Source organism: Pinus tabuliformis, chromosome 3_2 (assembly GCF_031772625.1).
Source record: "Pinus tabuliformis cultivar Carrire ecotype Pingquan chromosome 3_2, CPIR1, whole genome shotgun sequence".
In the NCBI taxonomy this organism is placed as follows: Eukaryota; Viridiplantae; Streptophyta; class Pinopsida; order Pinales; family Pinaceae; genus Pinus; species Pinus tabuliformis.
The window spans coordinates 341,874,150-341,896,724 of NC_142302.1; the positions used below are offsets into that span (position 1 = coordinate 341,874,150).

At 40.4% G+C, this 22,575-nt stretch overlaps 1 non-coding gene across 1 annotated transcript; it reads right to left on the reverse strand.

Moving 5' to 3' along the window:
- Positions 1-8,457: 8,457 nt before the first annotated feature.
- Positions 8,458-8,531, reverse strand: TRNAI-AAU (transfer RNA isoleucine (anticodon AAU)). The gene has a single exon. It is a non-coding gene; the product is annotated as a tRNA-Ile (tRNA).
- Between the last annotated feature and the right edge of the window lie 14,044 nt (positions 8,532-22,575).

Sequence of the window (22,575 nt, forward strand, 5' to 3'; positions counted from 1 at the left end):
CTGGAGAGTGTTCTTCCTTGATGACAGTGTAATGTTCTTTTTGTGCTCCTTCCTACCATGTAGATTTGTGGTGATTCTTTGTAGCAGAATTTTCCTGGGAGGCTTTTGGGCAATTTTGGCTAGATGGCCTGTCTCAAAGCAGGATCGACATCTGAAGAGGACACTTTCATAATCGAGTTTCTGGTTCCATACATAGTCTTTACTTATTAGGTTTATTTCAACTGGGAATTTGGTGCTGAAGTCCATTTCGACACAGATGCGTGCATAGGCGGTTCTGGCATATTCCTCTATTTCTGGGCACCTGCAGTGAAATTTCCCAATTCCATTTCCAATGGCTTTTACGAAGAGAAATTCCAAAGATGCAAGGGTAGGTTTGGCAATCTCAGCCACACTGGTGCTGAGGTTATCACTGTTGTTGAGGGATCAAATGATGGGTTCCATGGCTTCATGAATAGGCCTGAGTTTTCCCAAAACCAAGGGCCGGAATCTAGAATACATTGTCTGCTTTCAGGGTTTTCAAATCTACTATAAAGAAACCCCTAGCAGAGTGGTAGATATTAATTTCAGTAGAAATGACAGGCTTCCATACCTCCGAGATCCAACTGTGGAGAGGTGTCAGCCGCGGCAAGAAACCATTGAACCAGCAGATTAGGGCACTTTAAGAAAACTTCAAAGCCTCATCGAGTGAGGCTTGGACAACCTAGACAGTGGGAGCTGGGGCTTCACTAACGATATGGGTAGGAGCTTGCCCCCTAGAGGCGGACGGAACTGAACCAGCAGCTATCTTCGCGAAGCTGAGAGCCATCTGGATCAAGGTCGATCGATGATTCCCAAGCTTATGTATGCCCCTGAGGTTTATCTGCTTTCCTTGTGCAATCGGTCTATTTCAGACTACAGATCCATCACTCGTGTAGTTTCTAGGACTCGATCTCGATGCTTGCAGATCTGATAAAGGAATTTTTGGTAGCCTAGAACTCTGGTATCAAACTCCTGGACGGGGATGGAGAATGATAACCGAGACTTACTGGAGGATCAATCACCAGAACATGAAGGTAGACTTTATGCCCACCCTGGAATTTTGCGAGGGTTCTACAGTACCACAAACATGATCGGAGCCTAGATCATCACAGGAGCATGGTGGATCTAGCTCAAAAACCCTTATCTCTGCCCGCTCATAGCCATGAGAGCAATATCAATTAGATCTGAAGGAAAACCCTGCGGAAAACCCTAGCCCAAAATATAACGCATATATTCTGAGGGAGTAACGCAGGAATCTCTAGAACCCTGTATTCCCACAAGGAAGATAACCTTGCGGAAAACCCTAGCCCACAATATAACGCATATAACAGGGAGACTGCTGCGTACAAAAAAGGAGGGAGATCTGCTTCAGCGGCAGCGATTTCAACGTTCTGGAACGCGATTCTCACCTGTAATATTCCTAACTCAGAATATTCCTCAAAACCTAGCAAAAACTCCAACCAAATATGTGCAAATGATATAATAACCCAGAAGTGATAAAATAACGGTGGAACAACATATAATAATGTAAACTGGAAATATAAGCAGATACACAAGAAATGCAGTGAGAAATGCTAAGCCATTTTATTATACTGAGAAACAAATGAGTACAAGAGGTGATTAGACAGATGGCACCTCGACTTGCACAAGGCAAGTGAAGAAAAACTCTCAGAATGACAAGAATGGCCTCTGTGTGTGGATGTTGCTGCTGTGCTACTGCTGCTGCTAGAAAACAAATAATGATTTGGGGTTGCTCCCCTCCTCGGAAAAAGCTGAAACTCTGGACTCGGGCTCTACTCAAGAAACCCAGAAAAACCTAGAAAGCTTTTCTGAAATCGTCGACCCCCGAAAATCACCCCCCTTGGGGTTCAATGCAGTTCCTCAAAGACGCTGATGAAATTGCTGCTGAAATGCTGATGAAACTACTGCTGGAATGCCAATGGAAATACCTTGCTCGAGCAGGCACTCGAAGTCCCCCGGGGCTAAGGGTGAGATCTCTGAACGGAGACACTCAATGCACTAAACAGTGCTGCAGACTAGCTAAACAGCGAGCGTGCTCTAAGTCGAAATGACTATCACAAATGCTCATAACCGGAATGATCAAAATGAGGGGGCTCCTTTCTCTTTTATAGCCTTTGCCTCTCTTAATCCCAAGGCTCACCTCCTCCTGTGTGATTCCCCTCTTGCCACGTGTTCCTTTCCTCCTGCGCAGTTCCTCCATGTGTCTGCGTGGGCTCCATTTCTGCGTCCCCTTTTGGCCCCCTTGGCTCCCCTTTAAGTCACAACGTTGTGCTACTAGGAAGTGACTTTTTATTCTAAAAGTGAGTTATGTCCCCCTTCCTCACTTTTTATTTACAAATAACTATAGAAGGCAAAAATCGAACAAAATCAAATATTCCAATTAGCCATGGCTAATTAGGAATATTACAGTCTCCCTCGGCAAAATGTTGCTTGTCCTCAAGCAACTAAAGTGATGGATGTTGTAAGATCTTCTCACTCTCCCAAGTGGCATTCTCATCCGACAAATTCTTCCACCTCACCAAGAATTCCCGGACGTCCAGCTCCGCAGCTGCCTCTGCCTGGTATCAATGATAGCGTGCAGCTGCAATACCAAATGCCCCTCATCATCCATGGGTTGTAGCTCATTTGTCACTGTCACCTGCTGCCCAAATGCCTTCTTCAGGCATGATACATGAAAAATGTTATGGATCTTGCTGCCTTGGGTCAGCGCCAACTCATATGCAACCTGTCCAATCCTATGTATCACCCTGTATGGCCCATAAAAGCGGGGCTTGAGCTTCTCAGCCCCCTTCTGCTTCAGTGACGACTGTTGGTATTTAGCCAACACATGCATGATGGCCAGCATCTCCTTGTCGTATATGGAATACAACCTCTCATGTGGAAGGAGCTTCTGGCTCTCAAAGGCTATAGGATGACCTCCCTGCACCAATATTGCGCTGATCCCCTCTCCCGACGCGTCACACTCCAAAACAAATGGCTGTGTGAAATCTGGCAATGCAAGCACTGGGAAGCTGCTCATAACCTCCTTGAGCCTATCAAAGGCTCGCTGCGCTGTATCCAACCAACTGAAAGCCCCCTTCCTCATCAAATCTGTCAGGGGTGCAGAAAGTTGTGAGAAACCTTTGACGAACTTCCGATAGTAAGTACAAATGCCAATGAATCCTCGAAGTTCCATCACGTTTCTCAACTCTGGCCATTCTCTAATGGCCCTGATCTTCTCCTCGTGGACCCTCACTCCGTCCACCCCTATGATGTGTCCCAGATACAACATCTCCATCAACCCAAACTCACACTTGGAGAGTTTGGCATAGAACTGCTGCTCATGTAAGATACGCAATATTGTCTCAATGTGCTGGAGATACTCCTCCCAAGTCCTATTGTAAATGAGAATATCATCGAAGAATACCAACACAAACTTCCTCAAGTGACTACGGAAGATGTGATTCATGCAGGACTAAAATGTCGCTGGGGCATTGGTTAGCCCAAAAGGCATCACCAAGAACTCAAAGTGCCCATAGTGACACCTGAAGGCAGTCTTGGGAATGTCCTGCTTCCTCACGCGAATCTGATGGTACCCATATCTCAAATCAATCTTTGAGAGGTAACGGGCCCCTGTCAACTCGTCCATCAACTCATCGATCCTGGGTATGGGGTACCTGCTCTTCAGGGTCTTCTTGTTCAGGGCCCTGTAGTCAATGCACATCCTCAATGTACCATCCTTCTTCTTCACTAACACCACAGAAGAAGCAAAAGGACTCGTACTTGGTCGGATATGCCCAAGAGCCAGCAACTCCTGTATAGCCCGCTCAATCTCATCCCGATAGGCCTTGGGGTGCCTATAGGGGGTGGTAATCACGGCCTGTATGCCCTGCTCAAGCTCGATGGTGTGCTCAAACCTTTGATCTGGTGGTTGTCTTAGTGGAATTTACCCAAACACTATGGCATACTGATCAAGGATAGACTGTATCTCTAGGTGTACAGTCTGCCCTGTAGTCCCTGCCTCTGATGCATGCAACTCCAATACCCACTCTATGTCTCCCTTTTGGAAGACTGCCTCCATTCGATGAGCAGAAACAGTCTGAGGCGAATATGTGTGCTGTCCCCGTATCTTCTCATCATCCCACTCCATCTCTAGAGTCTTCCAATTTGTCGTGACCTTCCCTAGAGTGATAAGCCACTGAACACCCAGTATCATGTTGGTGTCCAGAATATCGACCACGAGAAAGTGGTCAGTCAATGTGTAGGTGCCCATCATCACTGAAAGCTCTGGAACATAACGAGCACATGTCATGGTCTAATCTCCTGGGACCAATACTGAAAACCCATCGAAACTCTATGTCTGAATACCTCTCCGCTTAACCATCTGTGCATCGATGAAGTTGTGGGTTGCCCCACTGTCAACCAAAACTTATACGCATTGGCCACGTACTGTCCCTCGTACGCGTAGCGTCAGATACTTGGGAACTCCTCGCAATGCTGCAAGGACCCCTCCGGTGGGTGCAAAATATGCACCACCTACTGCTGGTGGTGGAGGTGGCAAAGGGCCCTGTATGGCATGGCTATCTCCTGCCTCCACATCCTCCTCGTCATCCTCTTCTCCACTGCTCTCGGAGAAGACCTCAATAAAATGTGCTTTTCCAGTAGCACATCTATGTCCTGGTGCCCATGGCTCCTGACAAGTGAAACACAACCGCTTCTTCTTCAGCTCCCTCATGGCATCGTCGTCAAGTTGTACTCGTCCTGGATTCCCCTTTGGAGGAGGAATCCTCACGTCCTTCCCCTTAGACTGAAAAGTCTATCTCTGGGGGTAAGGTGTCTGGGTCCTGGGTAGGACATCATGTAAGTCCCGGGTCCTGCTGATAACGTCCTAGAGTGTCGTTGGTTTAGTGGATCAGACTAAACCCCGAAGTGGCTCTGCTAACCCCTCAACATACATATAGACCCTCTATGTCGTGGATAGGTCTGGTACCATCATAGAGACCCTCAAGAAATCTGCAATGTAGGTCTCTAGGCTCCTCGTCTGTTTGAGCCTTGTCAGCTCAACAAAATGTTGCTCTGGATCCCTCCGATCAAATCGCTCCATCAGTCTCCTGGTAAACTCGGCATATGTATTCATTGTGGAGTGCCCCAGTGTAACCATCCCATGAAACCACCAATCTTGGGCCTCGCCATTCAAATGTAATATTGCCACCTTGATGCCCTCTGCCTTCGACATCTGGTTAAGCTAGAAATAAATGTCCAGCTTCTCCACCCAAGACTTTGCCGAACTGTTTGATGAGCCATCAAACGTAGGCAAGTGGAATCTACTCATTGCACGGTGGGTGTCACCATCATGGTAGTGCCAATACCCTCTGTGATGGTCGCGGGGTACTCCTGCCCATAGCCCTGTTACTCTGCAGAATATTCGCCCATATGTCCGGGCTCTGCCTCCTGCTGGGCTACGGCCCCCGTGTCTGCTCCTAAGAAAGTGGGCATGGTAGAGCGTGTAGGGGCATGTGAGGCCACCTGCTGTGCAGTATCACGCTGCTGTGGCAAGTGATGGGATGCACTTGATCCCTCACCAATCTAGAAAACTCGTGGGCTTTCACGTTGTCTGGCCTCTACTGCCATGAATCTCTGCCCCATGACCTCAATCTGCCTCGATAGATCCTGCACAAATTTTAGGATCATGTTCGCAAATCTCTTCCCATCCTCATCTGCCATCTGCTCTGCGTCCACTACTGGCTCTCTCTGTTCTGCGTCTACCACAGGTTCCTCCTGTTCTGCGTCCGCCACAGGAACACAGTCTCCCTCTCCGTAGGTATTCTCCAACCTACGTTCAGTGTCTCTGTATCTCTGACCTCTGTAACAGATATAGGGTTTTTCCCCCGGTGTCATAGATTGCTAGCTCCACAGGCTGAGCCAGATCTATGCTTTGATACCACTGTAATATTCCTAACCCAGAATATTCCTCAAAACCCAGCAAAAACTCCAACCAAATATGTGCAAATGATATAATAACCCAGAAGTGATAAAATAACAGTGGAACAACATATAATAATGTAAACCAGAAATATAAGCAAATACACAAGAAATGCAATGAGAAATGCTAAGCCATTTTATTATACTGAGCAACAAATGAGTACAAGAGGTGATTAGACAGATGGCACCTCGACTTGCACAAGGCAAGTGAAGAAATACTCTCAGAATGACAAGAATGGCCTCTCTGCGTGGACGTTGCCGCTGTTAGAAAACAAATGATGATTTGGGGCTGCTCCCCTCCTCGGAAAAAGCTGAAACTCTGGACTCGGGCTCTACTCAAGAAACCTAGAAAACCCCAGAAAGCTTTTCTGAAATGGCTGACCCACAAAAATCACCCCCGTTGGGGTTCTGTGCAGTGCCTCAAAGACGCTGATGAAACTGCTGCTGAAATGCTAATAAAACTACTGGTGGAATGCCAATGGAAATACCTTTCCCGAGCAGGCACTCGAATTCCCCCCAGGGCTAAGGGTGAGATCTCCGAACAGAGACACTTAATGCACTAAACAGTGCTGCAGACTAGCTAAACAGCCAGCGTGCTCTAAGTCGAAATGACTATCACAAATGCTCATAACCGGAATGATCAAAATGAGTGGGCTCCTTTCTCTTTTATAGCCTTTGTCTCTCTTAATACCAAGGCTCACCTCCTCCTGTGTGATTCCCCTCTTGCCACATGTTCCTTTCCTCCTGCGCAGTTCCTCAATGTGTCTGCGTGGGCTCCATTTCTGCGTCCCCTTTTGGCCCCCTTGGCTCCTCTTTAAGTCACAACGTTGTGCTACTAGGAAGTGACTTTTTATTCTAAAAGTGAGTTATGTCCCCCTTCCTCACTTTTTATTTACAAATAACTATAGAAGGCAAAAATCGAACAAAATCAAATATTCCAATTAGCCATGGCTAATTAGGAATATTACATCACTGTTGACGGGAGCAATGACGCTCAGATTCTGAGGGAGCAACGCAAGAATCTCTAGAACGTTGTATACCCACAAGGAAGATAACCCCGCGGAAAACCCTAGCCCAAAATATAACGCATACTACTGTGTACATAAAAGGAGGGAGATCTGCTTCAGCCACAGCAGCAGAGATTTGCTTCAGCGGCAGCGGCAGCGGCAGTGGCAAAGATCTACTTCAGCGGAAGATCTGCTAGGACATCAGATATATAAGTTTCTGGTTGAACGGAAGATCTGCTTCAGCGGGAGAATGGGTATAATTCAAGTGCTAACACACATCTAGATCATACATTACATTGCCTACTCAGTGGGAGATCTGCTTCAGTGGTAGCCGCAGAGATCTGCTTCAGCAAGAGATCTGCATATACAATTCAAATGATGTAATTTGTACAATTTCAATCCGTATCTATTATACAATCTATAAATTTTAGATGTACAATTTCATTTAAAAGAATTTCTTTTTCTGAATTAACAAAAAAAAAAAAAATAAGAAATAAAATATATAGTCAACTTCCTTCGGGGAGAAATATAATCTATAAATCTTTATAAAAATCCATTTGCCTTCCGTACGGGAGAAATACAGTCGCAGTTTTTAAAAAAAATTTGTGAAAAGTGCTATTTACAATTTCATAAAAATTAAATACATTTTTTGAATTCATAATAAAACAATTACATCTGAAAACCAGTTGTAACTGATTTCAAATGAAACCCATTGGCCGATGCACGTCTCGAACCTGCGACCTATGCGTCAATAGCATTAACAAAAGGCATCGTATATCTGGCTTTCAAAATTGCCTGCACTACCAAAAATGTTGGAATTCGGCTATTTTTTTTTTCAAAATGAATTGCAGCAGTAATGTTTGAATCAAGTTTTTAAGGGTCCAATCATAAAATTTCCTGGATATCAAAAATATATCTTGAAATCTGACAATTAAAATTTAGATTTACAAAAATTCTTACCAAATTTTATCAAAATTCTTACAAAAATTTCCATAATTTTCCAAACAAATTTTAACACCGAATAAACTCCAAAAAAAAAAAAAAAAAAAAAACCAAAACCAATTCACCCTTGAAAAAAAAACAATCCACGCGATGAATGAAAAGCCACTATAACTGAGTTTCAAATAAAACACCACTAATGCAGGTCTCGAAACCTGCGACCAAATCGCAGTTTCAAAAATTTGCAAAAAATGCTATTTACAATTTCATTTTTGTTGAACTTAACAAAACAATTCCGTCTCAAAACCAGTTATAACTGGTTTCAAATGAAACTCATTGGCCCGTGCACGTCTCGAACCTGCGACCTGTGTGCTATTAGCATCAACAAAACAATTCCACCCGATGAAGGAAAAACAGTCGTAACTGAATTTCCGAGAAAAAGCACCTCGCCTTATGCAGCTCTCGAACTTTCAATCTGAAGAAAGGAAGCCTACAGAGTGAAACACAACTTTGGCCTATGCAGGTCTCGAACCTGCGACCTTCGCGTTATTAGCACGACGCTCTAACCAACTGAGCTAATAGGCCAGTTGTCATTGCTTTAATAATTAGGTTATTTTATAAAGTTTAGTAGGCCATTTCCCTTGATAACTAGCTACTGAAGGAGGCTTCCTAGCTTGAAACCGAGGATCGCTCCAAAATCGAACTAGACATAGCAATGCCTGCATTTAGTTGAAGCTTGCACACACCCGAAACAATCAGTACCTGGAATATTTTTAATTCTCCCGAGAACTAGAGACCCTGAGACAACCAGAGAGTTCGACCAGAGAGTAATGATGGGGGGTTATGGAATAAGTTGTTCATTGGTGTGAAATAATGACAATGAGGTGGGGTCAAGGGATAGGTAGTTTATATTTTTCTTAGTTTTTCAAAATGTGACATTTTTTCTTGGTTCTCCCCTATGTGATATGCATTAGTGTGAAATAATGATAAGTTGGTTATAGGATAGGTGGTTTATATATATATATATATATATATATATATATATATATATATATATATATATATATATATATATATATATATATATATATATATATATATATATATATATATAAGTTGGTGTAAAATTTGCTTATTTGTTCATCCTCTAGGTTGGTGTTTGAAAACTTGGAAATATAAGATTGAGATTAAATAATTAAGTTTTCCTTTTTCATATTTGTTCTTTCAAAGATTGATTCCAAATACTATTTTTTGAAAAACAAGGTTATAAATAAGAGACTTTAGAATATTTTTTTTTTCCTTATTACTAATATATTTGACATTTTAGATTCTTTCACATGGTTACTAGCATATGCATACCATCTTGTTCTTGGTTGCTTTTGTTGGTGTGGATTGCCTTTTGGATAAGAATTATGTTGTTAATTATATGTTGTTTTTGTTTTTGTTTTTGTTTTTTTTTTTCTTCTTCTTCTAAGAAACTCCTTTGGTTTTATGAGATCATATGAGGGAGGAAGCCTTTCTACGTAGTTGTTATAGATTTTGTCATTATTTTATATGAGGCATTGTATAATGAAATTGGCCTAAATATAGAAAAGGAAGAGGGGTTTGATTCCTTGGGAATAAGAGCTAGAAAGTTAAAATTAGTAGCTCCTCCCATGCAGAAGTATTTTTTAATGTACTCCAGCATTCTCAGAAGATCATTCTTGATGATGTGCCAACAAACTCATAAGAAGTGAGAAGAAAAGATATCCATTCCTAGCACATTACTGCCACCCAACCTGCTTGACTTCTTCCTCTAGCAATTCCTTAGGTGCTTGTTTTTTGTTGTTGTGATTGAAGTGGGGATATCCTTCAACTTCTTCACAATCTCCTTCAGGGTGTCTCCATCCACTTTGGTATACAGATCTTCAAAGTATTCCATTTCATTCCTTTTTATTTCAACAAAGTCACTAATATTGACTCAATTGACATTTTTAATTTCCTTAACATTGTTACTCCATTGTTTGTGATTTCTAAATTGCCATGGATATTCCACTAGAGTAGTTCCATACAAGCCACATGACTTAGGTAACTCCATAGAGAGTACATTTTTCTTTGTACTTGCACATTTACAATACTAGAAAAAAAGAAAGTAAAGCAACCTCGCCTTTTAACTAGGTTTTCTCTTGTAAGGGTTTCCTAAGGAAACTCTTTGTCTATTATGGATGGTGTGTGTATTTATTTCTATTTCCTATTGCTCATATTTAATCTAATTCAATTAATTAATTAAACAATCAAGTAACTAATAAGAAAGATTTTAGTAATTTTAGCAGATCTATAGTGATGAACTATTTTAGTGAAATATTGATGGCATTTTATCGATAACTATTGCTAATATGAGGAGCATGATGTTACAAAGGCATATGGTTTTTCCTTTGCTTGGCTTCATTGTCATATACACAATGAGAAATGTAAGGGCACCCAAATTATTTTCCTCTCAATAATTTAGGGTTTCTCATTTTACTTCACTTATTTGGCTTACATGTGATGAGTTAAGTACAATGACAAGAGGAACAAACATCAATTCCCACTTGGGAATTGGAAGTTTTTTATTTGACTTGGAATGTTTCACTTATATGAAACGAGTTACGATAAGGGAGGCAACCATAAAACAAGAAATTTGCGGGTTAAAGTTAAGAATAAGACTATAACCTTGGGTACTTGAATAGACTTTGAAGTTATAGCTTTTTTTCCATATATGTATCTCAAGTTAGATAAGTGGGACACATATAATGCATGATAACCTATTCTATGTGCCACTGTGTCATAATGGTTTTAGGTTCAACAGAATTTCTTGCCATTTGACAATGATATTTGTGATTTGTTGTTATGACATATTCTAACAACCATTAGGATCCACATGGAAAATTTCAAATGATGGGAGAACCATGACCCTTTTACATAGGGATAAACAATGGGTATCTAAGCCCAAGGGATATTTCTATTGGGGAGTGCATCCCTATTTTCTTATTATCCTTTATTTCTCTTCTTCTTGAGATTGAAAGGAAGAAATACATAGATGTAACATATAAATTTAAGAAATGCAGTGATAAAGGACACCAAACTTATCCAGATTGCAGGTCTGTCGACCAGGTCCACGTGGTTAACTGGGTCCTTCCATCTCCATGACAATTTTTGTTTATAATCCATTTCATTGTCATGCCTAGAAATTTTTCAAAATCTTGAAGAGCTAGGTAGGTGGAGTTCAAATTAATGGTCTGATTGATGCACGATGTCAGTCCCTTCCCCTCTAGAACCCCTACAAAATGAATTCAAACATATGTTTTTAGGCAACAAATATTTATTGTGTTATTTACTCATTAATGTGTGGGAGATGTATATGCCCACTGTTAGATTTAAGTAAGTACATTATCCAATGGTGGGAATATACAACCCCCACCCATTAATGGGTTGATGGCACTGTAAATATTGGTTGCTATGTTTTTAGCTCTTCTTTATCAATAATTGTTGGTTCAATTGGGAAAAACGTAATTTACAAAGTGAAGTTCACTACTATGGAACTGACCACAAAATCCAAGCAATTCTCAACCAATTATCACTTTTGATTGAAAAACCAACCAAAGATCGTGACAAATCTCGCCTTGTTTCACAGGGTTGTCACTCCTCTTGTCTTGCAATATTTACCCAACATATCTGAAAAATCGTGATAGAGCTCACTTTGATTCATAGGCTTTCCACTCCTCCTGTCTCTACCAGTCATATTAAAAAATCATGATTCACCTGGTTACCGTGGTACTATTCAAACTTAACAATGAATTGATGAATTGATGACAATTGTGGCTAATCTTTAAGTTAATGAAATATTAAACATGTTTTCTTTTAAACTTATTTTATTTATTGAAACCAAATTTCCATAAGATAATGTAAAACCTTACTCACGGCTTTGCATCCCAGTAGATTAATTGTGAGGAATACTAGCAGTTGCAACTTAAGTTATTAAATTTAGTTGAAAATATTTTTGATTCAATCACTCTTTAAGTTTTCAACTTTTACCCTGCATGATTCAAACCTAGCACCAAACAAATTTGGAATAGGAAGTACCCAAAAAACTCGTGACATAGGGTTGCTTTGTGAGTGATGTTGGAAGGTAGGAGGAAGGATGAAGTGTAAACACTTTTATTTTGTGATAATTTCTATGGCATGTGACATGTGAAACTCAAATGGTTGTTGTTAGCTTTGCTAAACAAAAAATCAAAATTGGATTCAAAATGCTCTCAAAGGCTGCAAAAATGCTTATAATCATGCCAAAGGATTCATTGATGCTGTCAAAATTCTCAAATTATGGCTAAAAGCTTTCCAACGATTGAAAAAGTTGCAAGAGAAAAGCCCTTTGATGGGTAGAAATACACTATCGGGAGGCGGAAATACCCCAAAAACTATGTAAAAACCAAGATCACAGGCTTAAGGATCCGCTTCAATCTCAGCCGTTGGATCTAGTCAATCAACGGTCCAGATCGCGTCAACATATCGCAATCGGAGGAGGCGGGCAGTGGCAGCGACATGAGACTTCGCCGATGAGCGATCGCCGATATCGCTATCGGCGTATCGCAATGGAGGACTTACATAGGGGTGGGTGCAATCACCGATGGGCCGGACCCGATAGTCATACAGCACTGCATTTCATAAAATATCGGGTCCGCGGCGGTCGCCGATATCGCATCGGCGCTTTCAAAGGGGCAAGGCCTTTGGCATACATATACCTCCGACCCGATAAGCCGGACCCGACGGCCATACAACACCTTGTTTTATATCATATCGCGTCCGCGGCAGTATCGCTATCGGCAAGGGCTTTACCATATGTTATGTTCCAATGCGATGGGCCGGACCCGATGGCCCTTCAACACTCCATTTCATATTTTTTCAGGTCCGCGCCCATATTGTTTTCAATATTTTTTGTGTATTTTCTCTGTATAAATAAAATACAAAGGGAGCCTTGGCGGGTGCCTATTGCGATGAGGTACGGACCCGAAAGGGTCCATGAATCAAAATATATATATAATCGGGTCCAGCAGAGGCATTTTTTTCATGTTTTTTCCAATATTTCATTATATTTTCAAATATGAGGAAAAGCGAGGGATCGGTGGTATCGACCCATATCGCGATTGGCTGATCGCAATCGGGGAAACCAAGGATGCATGACATTTTACATTATAAGCGCCAATGCGATGAAGCCCGGACTCGATGGGTTTCCAAAGCAAAGTGTATATATATTTTAAGTCTGCCAAAGCCATTTTTCGTGGTTTTGTGGCAGTTCTACATGTATTTGTCAAAAGTTAAGAAACAAAGGAGGGCCTGTTTAAACGTGCATTGCAAGCCAAAGGCGGACCCGATAGTAAATAAAACTATGCCTGAAACCTTTAAAAGGTCAACATGGAAGCAGTGATGGGCGGGAATGAACAGTTTGGGTAGCATTTCACTGTTTTAAAACAGCACAGTCATAATGGAGCCATCTTTAATGGTCAGCTGCTGCAATTAATCTACAGTATGGCCGAGGAGGAAGTAGGACACTGCTTATCTGAGCAGAGCATTCAATGGTTATGGCTCCTTTGGTATTTCACGCCACCTGCTCCAAGGAGGATTGTAGAGCAGTCAGAGAGGTCAAATCCGTTTACAGCACAGCCAGATTTGTATCAGCAGCCCCATTTCTGAATGTAAATGTGGTTGGTGGCCATTTATGGGCTCCTCCACGCATGGGTAGTAGAGATATTTTGTAGTGTAACACCATATATAGCCTGAAAAGATATGTAATAGGATGATGAGTGTTTGATGAATGAGAGCTTATTGTAGCCTTTTAACTTCTGGAGACTGTTAATACTATGAGACCTGCAGCTTCTGGTCTTGATTTCCATTAATACAAGCTTCTTTTGTTGTCACCTGCTCACTTTTCACTTCTGCTTCTTGTTCTAGGCTGTGCCTGCTTGCATTTATTGATGTGCTGTGAATGTTTGATATCAGAGGGGCTGTCATCCCACCTCTGTATTATGATTTAGTGGCTCATTGAAATTGTTTGCAGGTTGCTGTTGTTCAAATAGCAGAGAGCTGTCATCCTCACTGTCTATTGAATAATAGTCGTGCAGATCCTCTAACTGATTGCAGCTGGCCATCACAGAGCTCTGTGCATCTGCTGGTGCAATCAGTCTTCTCCATTATCACTTTTACCTTAAACCGTGAGTAGTTGGTGGTTGAAAGCCTTGTAGTTTGGGGGTCTTCACCCATGCCTGGGGTAAATCATAGTAGGAGTGGTTATTTGGCTTAAAGGTGCTGCACATCTTCCATTTATCCATCATTTTATCCAACAAAACTGTTGAATTTTTAATGTTCCTGAGCATCACTGATTTACAACCTAGGTGAGTTTCTTGGGGTGATAACAGTTGCCATTAGGATTTTTTAATAAACTAGCTTACCAATATCTATCTGTGTTATGTGGTTAATCATTGAGTTAATGCGTGCATATAGAGTAAAATTTTATTTCCCTTTTTTGAAAAAGGTAAGAATTCTTAGAGTTTATAGTTCTTACTTTCGTTTTTATAGGTTTAGAGAATGTGTAATTGTTGTTAATTTTTGTGTTAATGAGGTGATTTTTGTATACTCAATATGAGAATCTCAGTTATAATTTAGCTAAGTATTCATGTTTGAAAAAAGAAAATATATTTTCACCTTTGGCCCTAAATTAGTTGAAATAGTGCAAATAGACTACAATAATTTTGTTTCCCTTCTTTAAAAGGTAATATTTTCTAGAATTTATAGTTTTATTTTCCTTCCCATCTAGTGTCTTTTAAGTATAAAATTCATTAACTACACATCATTTTCTTTGAAAAATTATGAGAAACTAACTTAAGTTATATACTTTGCAAATGTGTTCAAAATGGAAATGACTTCTAGACCTTGAAGTGCAAGATTTGAAGAAAAAAAAAAAAAAAACCTTATTTTTTTTTCTTTTGATTTGGATTGGAGTATGATTGGAGGAAAAAATGTTGCTTGGACCAAATCAAATAGATATAATGAGTTCATTATTGGGGGGAGAAAAATTCCATTGTATCCAACAAGCTTTTGAAAAAGTTTCTACAAGAAAATGAAAATCCCACAAATTAAGTGTAGTGTTGACACCCCCTTAGAATATATAATGTAAGCATTTTGCTACTACTTGTTTTTTCTTATATTAATTTTGTTTTATATTAATTTTTTTCATCTCAATATCTTGTTCTCTTACAAGTTTTGGTGTTCATATGGGCCGCAAGATTATAGATAGATTGATGCATTGCCTTATGATATATCAAAAGTGCCTAAAAATGGGATAGGGAGTCATCCAGGTTGTAAGCATACAAGATGTGGTTGCACATGCCATTTTAGTGTTCACATATTCAAGAATTCACCAGAAAGTGCCCCGATCACTTATGTTGAGATGAACTATATAGATATTATAGGTAAACCTTACCATGGACAAGCGGTTGATGATTTTATAGGCACAAAGGCATACCATGCACCCCATTTTAGTAATGAACTACTTTAATGGCTATAAATATGTTTGTTGTAGGGAATGTTAGTTGAATGTATACGTTACAAAAATCATGAATTAGTGCATGAGAAAGTAACCTCATCTAAAGAAAAGTTTGATCAAAATGATTTTCTTACTTGTGATGACATTGGCAATTTAGTGAGGAGATTGAATCATGCCCAATATATGTTTGATAAGAATGATTATCAAAATGTGCGTATATGGAAAGTGACAAATCCTGATAAAGTATTTTACCACTCAAAGTTTGACACTGTCATGGATGATGACATACACACTCCATTCATTTTAGGCATTCAATAACCATCACAATTGGAATGGATGAGAAAATGTGGTCATGATAATATATTAGCATTGGATTGTACATTTGGGACAAATCGTTTTAAGGTAAAGTTTATATTGTTATGTATTTCCTTATTATAATTTATTATTAATAGATAATCCAAGCATATAACTAATTTCTTATTTTTTTTTATGCAGTTCCAACTTTATATGTTATTAGCATTTGATTCCCAACATAATGGTGTTCCAGTGACATGGTTTCTCATGTCAATATCTATGGCATGTTATTTCCAAGAGGACGGAAATGCTACTTCTTAAAGTTTGCATATGTATGTTGGAATGAAAGTTGAATGCATTCATGGTAGATGATGCAACTACTAAGATCAATGTGATTATGCATATAGAGCTATGAGTGTGTTTTTTCTCCATTTCTCAAATTGTGATGTTACATACATCAATGTAGACTCATTATACAAATATACATATTTGTTAAACTTTTGTATAACATCTATGTGCAATAGGGTGATATTTCAATGTGAATTCTACTTATGCATTTGGCATGTTATAAGGGCATGGTTATAAAATCTTGTAATTAAAGTGAAAGATGACACTAAAAGGTGTGCCATGTTTAAGTGTCTAGGTGATATTATGCACACTCAGAAAAATGAAAATTATGCACTTGAGGCTAACAAATTTATAAATGACTTCAAAGAAACAACCACTTTTGTTGAGTACATTCAAGCACAATGTTTGGATAGAATAGGTTTGATTTCTATAACTTAATAATTTTCATATATTTGGTATAATTGTGTTGATTATTGACATATGTTTTTTGGTGCTCAACAGAAATGTGGGAAAAATGTTTTCATCACTTAAAGCATGTTGGACAAGAAACAAATGGGGCTATTGTTTCATACCATTCACATATAAAACAAGTTCTTTTGAAGTCAATACAAGAAAATTCACATCGTCGTGTGGATTGGTTGGTGCATCATTTGTGTTAAGTGGTCCAATTTTTTTATTGGTGGTGTTAGTGCGCAAAAGAGGATGGTTTCAATAGAAACTATAAGGTAGAGAGAAATAGAAGCTTATTCATGGCTAAGGGCATAGTCTATTCCAAATTGTAATGGGACAGTACACCACTGAGATCCTTTAATAGCATGGGTGCACAATCAACATGATATTGATAAATCATAAATGGTATGGCATTCAAGTTCAAGCTTTGCTATGTATGATTGTAAATGGGAAAAAAATAGATATCTATGTAAGCATGTCATCAAAGTTAGCATGATAAGGGAAAACAAGGTTGGAACAAGGAAAGCTAGAAGCAAGAATCAATGTAACAACCTAATACTAGGTGATTTGAGTACTTTTGATTGAAGACATAGATCAATAAAAATAAATAGTAGTCCTTGTGATCTAATATGGTACACTATTTTGTTAATAGATACTTGAAAATGATGACTTTGAAATTGTGGATAACTTGGATGTTGTTTTCATGGTAATCATTTAATTACTTGGTGAATTTTATGTTTGTTATCACTCTTTTACTATTTTGATGACTATTTTCTTTTTTCTTTGTAGGTAAATGTTAATGTTAATGCTTTGATGGATTATTCCACTAATGTTAATTGACATCACAATTGAGAAAATATCTCACAAAATATTCACATATTTATGAGTCACTTATGCAGTTACTTGGTGAAGAGTCACTTCTCCACTTATTAGAGAAACACATTGAAGACATTGCAAATGAGTTCAAAATAACATTGGCATTAGCCACTTTATGATTGAACCATTAGACTGCTCAATATTTCCAACAAGTGCAAGATGGATTTGGGAATACAATGGCACATGAAAGAAATTTCTTGGAGAGGATGGTCATTCATAATCACTCATATACATCATCTAGCTCTGCACAGTTTCCTCCCCAACGTAGGGTTGTATAAGGAGAAAAAACATTTGTTGATGAGCTTGATAGAGATGCTTCATGAGACAATGAGAGAAATACACACATGTGAAGGTGAGAATTACATATCTCAAATGTTTAATTTAAAACATGCTTCATCTAAACTTGCAAAAGAATGCTAGAGATTTAATGATTTTATGGTTGATAATGCAAGATTTAAAAAGTTTGTTAAAGATAGCTTCAAGTGAAATAACTAAATTGGGAAGTGTTGTAGCGGCTACAACCACCCTCCAAAATTTTGGCCTGCACCCAATTTCGGAGCCTCCCTTGAGAGTTTCACTTGATGGCTGCGCACACTCGGGTTCACTCCATGAGCTCGTGTGAGTCTTCGCACCCACCTTGCTTGATCATTTCACCCAAGTTTTGCATGTTGATGTCAATGTCATGCTTGTGACCATGTTGTGGTTATACTCAGGGTCTTCACTCTGTGTGTACTTGTTGTGTTTGCTATGTAAACATTTTTCGCACTCACACATGGAGTCACATACACCATCGCGCAAGAGTCGTCATGGTCGACCAACGATCAATCACAAGTGTCGCGCTTATCGCTTACACCGTCGGTCAATCATGTTGAGCATGTGTGTCTGGATGGTTTGAGTCGTCTCGTCAGCAAGGCATGTAAGTGTGTGCTTGCAAGATTACGTATGCATCTTTCGCTCATTGACAAACTTAGTCACTTTGCTAAAGTTCTGATGATCGGATTCCCCTCTAACAGCCAGACCATCATCCCACTACCGACTCAATCGATTGTCACCCATAACAACGCAGAAGCCCCAAGCAATCCATTTCAAGCTTCGCTATCCACAAGAAAATCAATCAACCTTCATGCTAGTCAACCAGAGAGTTTGACTTGGCAGCCACATCGGGACTGACTCCTCCAAAAAATTGTGCAGAGGTTGCAGACCTTGCCTATTCCACTGACTGAGAAAGTTGTGCAGACAGGTAGGACAGACATCAAGTGCACGTCCCTATCTCCCTCAGAAAATTGTGCAGTTTTTCCAGCCTGCCCTCTCGATAATTGACCAACTTCTCACCAAGAAAATTGCGTAGCTTTCATGAGCAATTCCTCTACTTCCTAGCAGTCTGCTCATCTCAGAAACTATGCAGAGGTGACCAGTAGGCCAACCTCCCAGCATCAGCGCAGTTTTTACCACCAACAACTCTCGATAGCCGACTGAACTTTTTGCTGCCAAGCTCCAGTAGTTGACTGCCAGTTCCCTCCAGAAATTGCACAGTTTTTGTTGTCAAGCTCTCGGTAGTGGACTGCCATTTCCCCTCAATAATTGAGTAGTTTTTGTTGCTAGTGACCCTGCAGCTGACTACCAGTTTCCTCCATGAATTGCGCAGTTTTTGTTGCCAAGCTCCCAGCAGCAGACTACCAGTTCCCCTCAAGAATTGCGCAATTTTTGCTGCCAGTGACCTAGCAGCTGACTGCCAGTTCCCCTCAGGAATTGTGCAGTTTTTACTACCAAGATCCCACTACTCGCTCATTCCAGAAATTGTGCAGATCTTGCCTGCCCAACCTTTCTGCAACCCAGGCTGTTCCTCTAAAAAGCTACGCAGTTTTGTCCTCCAGCTGAGCCAGACCCTGCAGATAGTCACTGTGATCTGGATTGCCCATCTTCATCACCCAATGACTCCTGTGTGATTTTCATCAGCAGTGCCCAGAGCCTCCATCCCAGCTCACAACCTTTTCTCTCTCCTTGTCACCTACATCTAAAACGATCATGTATCATGGTAGACTAGGAGGTTTTAGGATTTGATGTCGTCTCATCATGAGTGACTTCAGATACATGTACACAAACAAACATGGCGCGACGACGAATGGGATGAACGAAGGGAGCACATGGAGAAGGATAGGTTCACCAATGGATGAACAAACAATGCATGCAAAGAGATGTGCTCGCGAATGGACAATCATGCAAAGATGTGTTCACGGACGGACGAACGAGCAAACAATGCATACAAAGAGATGTGCTCATGAACAGATGATCATGCAAATATGTGTTCACAGATGGAAGGATGAGAAAACATGTGAAATCATTCGTGGATGAACATGCACTTTTCGTGAACGGACAAACTGGTCAAGCCTTTCAACATACAAGCAAGGAGAAATGTGCGAATGCAACATCAAGTGAACCCAACGACCATCGAAGACTCCGCGCATGTTTCCATGCGGAGGTGAAGCTGTGACACACCATGTGGACATCCATCACCAACAACACTATAGCTTGACATGCACACCAGCAACAACACGAATGTACTAGCAATGTCATGTCGAGTCATGTCATGAGTCATGTTGTCCACATCTCTACTATGGGCCATACTGTTAATAAATGTATTGTAATGTGGAAGTCCAAGAGACCCACTTGCTGTATGAAGAGTCATGTACAATCAAAAAGTCATGGAAGTCAAACAGCCATGAGGGTAGTCAAATAGCCACAAGGGTCATTTTCATCCTTGGCTATAAATACCCCCTCATTTGTACCTGGAAGGGAATTTTTCACCTCAACTCCTCCCACATAGCCTTGAGAGTTTGTAATATTTTCTTTGAGGAGTAAGTAGTGGCTCCAACTCTCCGCATGCGGGGTTAGTGATGTATGGTGTAACGATGTGTCTTGGAACTTTTGCTTAATTCAGAAGCCTGCTTACAGGCCAACAAATTTTCACACATGTATTGTAATTGTTGTAAGTCTAATCTTTAACACTTGTAATACATGTTGCTTTAACCTGTGTTTAACACTTGAACTAATTCACTTGTTTTAATACATATATGTTAATGAAAATGTGTTGTATATGCTGTTAACATTGTCTCGCCCATGTAGACTACTCTCTCGGACATTAGAGAGGCCTTTCACATAAAAATTGCTATAGCAACCATTGTACTCACGTGGACTAATCCGCTGAGTGTTATCCGTGTTATCTTCCCTTGTGTGTTGTGATTGATGCATCCATGGGGATTGTTCTGCTGGAAGCTGTACACGTCCAGTTGTGTTGTGTGTTCCTAGCAAAGTTGGGATATCTCCCAACCGACTTAGGACCCACTCCCATCCTCTCCCTCATGGTGAAAGAACCATTGATACAAGAGACACTTACAATCACTAGGTATGCAAACCTCACTTCTTGTAAGATAAAACAAACCACTCTCCTATGCTGACAAGCAAGAGTTGAGGCAAATATTTAAGATAATGGAAATCACGTCATCGTATCGGATTGGACTCCCACACCAAACGGTGTGAGGTCTAGTTGGGACTTGATCTGAAAATGGGGCTCTTGGACTTCTTGTCTAACTTACAAGTACCTCTCCCACTTCCAAAGCTTTAAATATTCCCAAGTCTTATTGATTAACCAACGCGGAATTAAAAATGTGTTTGAAAACATGGGTGTATGCTTATGTTTGTTTTAAACTATTCAGGTGCTGTAAATTAATGTGCTCAAACTGATATATAAACACATATAACAATAAATAAAGCAGCAGAGACAATGCAGCAATAAAACATACACATGAACAACAATATTAATTTGGAGTTCACCCAAAACTCTTGGGCTACGTCTCCTTGAGCTCTAGTCAACTCAACTAGGCTCTCTGGGATTATGGGAAAGTCCTTTTTACAAGATCTCGGCTTAAATCCACTGTTTTACACAGAAACAATGGGTTTTGACACCATTTTATCCCTGTCTCTTGAAGCTCTCGTCTTTCTGGCTCTCGACTCTCACTTTGGCTCTTGGCTCAGGCTCTTGGCTCTGGCTTTGGCTCTAGCTCTTGCTCTTCGGCTCTGGCTTCTTTGGATGTCTACAATTTACAACTCTCTGGCTTTTCACTTGAACTCCAAGTGACTCCCTTAGCTGCTCTGCGCTTCAGCTTTTGCTTTTTTCTTGTTGCTTACACAGGAAAATACACAGAAAGCCTGTAAAAATCCGCCCAAACGCATCTACCGGACTTCAAAAATTATGAACTCCACCTTATTTTCCATCGAGTCCACCTAAAATTGCTATCGCAAGTTGCAATGCCCATGTTTCATGGTTTCCCCCTGGTATTTTAAAAATACATTAAAACATTGAAAAATCTCGTAAAAATGGCTTTAGCCGGATTTGAAATATTATATGTTTTCATTCGCAAACCCTTTCAGGTCTGTTTCATCACATCACATATATCACGTGGACCTGGGGTAAGTCATATGTCGTGGCCTATTCTGATGCAATCTGGCAATGCCGATATCGGCGATCGCGGTATCACTTGGCTCTGGGTCCCACCTCTGCCTTGTGGCATCATCGATTGCGATTTGCTGATTTCGGCGATATCCCATATTGCAATATCGCATTGCCTGGGACCTTTGCCTTGGGTATACACCGCCTGCCTCCGATCCGACCCGTTGATTCGATCATTGGAGGTCGCTAATCGGGGGTGCCTTCCACCCAACCTTAGTTGTCCTCTTTGCCTCATGCGATGCGATTTTCCCTTATAAGGGTCTTTTGCCCCTTTTTAAAGGATTTTTGCCTCTTTTCCCAAAGAACAAAGGCATCTTCTTTCTGCAATAACTTTTGCATCCTAAGTCTATTTTTTCCTATTCGAGTTGTAGCAGCTTCAGGACGAGAAGATCTTTACAATGGGGCTATTTCTAGGAACTTCCTTGGACTTTCATTTTCCTCAGTGGGGAATACTAGACTTAGGAGTCTATCCAAAATCAATTTTGGATCACGCCTTCCCACTAAAAGAACTTTTGGTCTCCAAAAGATTGATATATTGATCTGAACAGTAAATGAGAGTGACTCACCCTCTTCTTTCAGCCTTCCTACACTTGCCT